Here is a 3,984-nt window from a genome sequence, read left to right as displayed (position 1 = left end):
CTAAAAATAGCTAAGATTTATTTTCACTTCATTTGATTGCAAGAATTGAAATAAAAAATGGAAAGGAAGATTTAAATGAAATTCAATGTCTGCATTTAAACTGTAGGTAACCTTAAATTTAAGCCTTTGTGAAAAAAAACCAGAACCAGACTGAGAAACATTGTTGTGGAAAACTTAGTTGTTGAAAACTCAACTATTGTTGACTTCGAGCCAAGTCAACAATATCATAAACAAGAAGTCCAAAAAGTGACCCTGTTTTGGCATATTTTTAATCAATTTAGGCCAAATACCACAGCACAATACAATGAAAATAGATCACTTAATTTCTTAGTGCACTTGTCTGTCATTCTTTGTCCCTCTTTTTCTTGAAGGCAGTTTTCTACATTTTGGAAAATGTGCTTTTTTTTATTGAATGAGAAGAGAAGAAACATTGTGTTAAATATAAATATGCAACCAGGAGTTAGCTTCTGTAGCTTCGCATAACGACAAGACGCAGGACGAAACCGATAACATGGTTTGAATACGATAACATAACATGTAAAGCAATGAGATTTAGAGGTCCTGGAGGATAATTTTGTATAACCTTTTGACAGCAACAAGATAAATATATGTACTTTGCATATTCATACTGAATAGTATGGGAGGTATTTGAAAGAGAATTTACTTGGCCCAAAAGCATGGGTGTCCAAACAATGTCAAACAGCAATATTTATTTTTCCATAAATTACTGTAGAAAAAAAACAAAACAGGGCTTAGCTTCCATGAATCCAATAGACCATATTTTCGCAGTGACCCTTTATAAATAGATTTATGACAGTGAAGTGTTTCTCCGGATGCACCGAAAATTAATCAGAAATCAAGAGTTTCAAAATGAAATAAATTAGAGTTGTCCTGGAGTGACCATAACATATATATGGTAAGCTTAATAATGTTAGAGTTTGAAATTGAACTGTTTCACGTTAGACATGTGATACTGTATCAAAGAACAGCTCAAGTCTTTAAGAGTCTTGTGGTCAGAAGACTGTTTTTTAACTTAACTTTCTTTTGAAGGCAGTTGGTGATTTGACCCAGAGAAAATTGAGGGAAAAAAAGTTAGGATATCCCCCATCTTTATAAGATCATTTATACAATTGCATTGCTACATTTCTGATATATCCTGCTTTTTATTCAAGTAATAATTCAATTTTTTGGGGGAAATGCACTCAAAGGTGGTCTCTGTGATTCCAATCCAAAACACAGTCCGTTCTGTGTGTGCTTTGAATGTCTGACGATAAAAGTGGATTCTTCTCTTAGTAGGTCTATGTGAAATGTTATTAACACTAACAAACCAACACCAACAAATATGGATACAAGAGGAGATATTGTTTGAAAAAAAATATGTTGTGAACATTGGAAATTATTGCATTGATTTATTTCTTCCACATTTTGACTTTCGGACTGAGAGCATTGATAATGGCAATGGACTGAGGACGTTAATATGAGAAGATAAATCCAGTTTCTACATGTATCTTTTAAATATTAACCTTATGCTGGAAGAAAGTAACTTTGGCTAAGCATTCTGACAAGAAGCGGGAGTTTCAATAGCAACAATCTTTCAAAGTCTGGATTCCTGTTATTTTTAAGGTTTTTCTCTCTTCCTTTATTTTGCTAGCTGTCATGTCGATCTAGAATATTCTGGGTCCAAAATATACAACAATTAAAGCCCAAACCTGGAGAGTTTATTTGTGGTGACAAATGTACAAAACAACAAAAAATGTCAAGTGCAGTGTCCTATCATATTCTTAGCCTCAAGCATCAAGCCTTTACAGATGAACAATGGAAAGGGAAGGCTGGACTCAATAACAAATCAAGTGCAACCACACAGCCCTCTACTGCTGTCCATAGAGTTTTTTCACTAGAGCTGAATCACTACTGTTGGCAGAGGGGAGAGCATTTCTTAAAGATTAAAATGTACTTTTTAAGTCCGTTTTTTTTGTTGGGGGGGGTGGGGGGGTGGTATTGGAATGTCAAAACATGTAGAATTGTTTTCAGTTATAATCCTTGCTTGAAATAAACAGCTGGAATAGTTTTGTCTAAAATATTTATTCGCTGGCCAGTCAAATTAAACTCTTAAAGTTTTAAACAACCCCAAATTAAGTGTATTGTTTATCTAATCAATAAAGTAAACTAAAGAGTAACCCCTAATGATGTATTATTAGCTGTAAATTAACCCATTAGTTGCAATGCATACCCTCATTATATAAACCCTCGTAAAGGCTATTTTTGCTCCATTGAAAAACCTCACAATCTTACCTCAAGATTATTAATGCAGCTCCTTTTATGCTCCTGTTCTTGACAAGCTCCTTTTTGAAATATTGAAAATTATACCGATAATTATAACTTTTCAACTTTTTCTAAAAAACAATCTCAACGACCATTTATATATGACTTAATGAAAATGCTTATTTAAAAAAACAAAACTGTGACCATGCCGCTTCTCTGCTGCGGGCTTCCCCCTCTGAGCTCAGCAGCCAGTCTGGAGCGACACATGCGGTTGTGGTGCAGGCTTGGCTCTAAACGTTTTGATGTGATCTGGCTTTTGGTCTATGATAATGAAATAACATCCCTCCAACCACCAAGAATGCTTAGAGTCATCCGGATATCCTTAACAGGCGTGCATTTATTGATGCTTAATAATAACATATATCCAAACTTTGATAGATAGACGGACTCGATGCCCTGAGGCTTGGCTGATTTTAGCAGATGTTAATCAGTTTCCAGGTCATAATCAGAGGGGTGCAGAAAGGAGGAGAGTGGATTTGCCCTTCGTTGTACTTGTCTTGAGCATTTCTAGAATTTGAGTTGTCCACTGAAATTAAGTTCAGGATGGAATTAAGCCATTATGATAAAACCTTATTTAAGCAGGTTAAGTAAAAAAAAAAAGAAAAAAGAACACACAGCCCATTTCTTTAACAAAACAGGTGAAATAATAAGATAGGTAGCCTATATAATAGCGATTCCGTTGCTCTGCTGCTTGTTATGAATGGATGTAAAATGAGAAAGGCTGTAAAGTGGAATGAAAACATGTGCGATGCAGAAAAAAGTACGAGCAACAGGGGGTCTGATAGACAATGATATGTTATCTGTTAGAGCCGGCGCGGCCGTATCGCGCTTTATACCATCAAGCTAGATGGGAAATAGTAGCAACAGTTCCGGTTAAAACTCAAATTTCAAAGTAAAATGAAGGGACAACGTTTTGGGGGGTGACGTATGCAACAAAGATTAAGCGTTGATATGAGACGGACGCTGTGTTACTGATTCGTACAGGTTGTGAGGTCTTATCTGTACACTATAAAGAAATAATTGAGTGTGACAGATGATAAAAGGTCCACAAAAAGTTCACTGCCAAGGTATTACAATTGGAAAGTCCTGCAGTAGGCCTATGTATGAAGGTTATGGTTAAGGTTGGGTAAATAAACACACATCAAGGTTAAGGCTAGGGTAATTGTTGGAAAATGGTAACACGAGGTAGGACAATGACATTGGTGTCTCAAACACTTTTCATTGAAGTTTGCAAGAGTGACCCAAAACTGTCGATTCATAGATTTATCTTAACAATATAGCTCATCATTTCTGTTTGATTGGCAATTTACATTAATTGGATTAAATCAAATGGGCAACTGGAAAAAAAGGTTTTTGGAAAATATTTTTTTGCTAAAAGCGAGGATCTTTTGTGTATATACAAAAGATCCTCGATCACCTTTAGCAAAAAACGTAAATGTAAATGCGATGTAATTTAGTTGTAATAGATAAGATTAGTCTGTTTGGGGTGGACAGAGCACCAGAGAGTGAGAGAGATGAGGGGAGACCGCAAAGACATGGAGAGAGGATTCCGAGCTGCTTTTATTTTGAAAAAAGGCTAAATTTGTGTGTGTGTGTGTGTGTGTGCAGTTTGAATTGATTGGAAGCAGCTACACTTCAGCCCCTTGCGCACATGACGGCACA

Source organism: Eleginops maclovinus, chromosome 2 (assembly GCF_036324505.1).
Source record: "Eleginops maclovinus isolate JMC-PN-2008 ecotype Puerto Natales chromosome 2, JC_Emac_rtc_rv5, whole genome shotgun sequence".
NCBI classification, from domain to species: domain Eukaryota; kingdom Metazoa; phylum Chordata; class Actinopteri; order Perciformes; family Eleginopidae; genus Eleginops; species Eleginops maclovinus.
The sequence above is the reverse complement of the archived record's forward strand: the minus strand, read 5'-3'. Positions refer to the sequence as shown.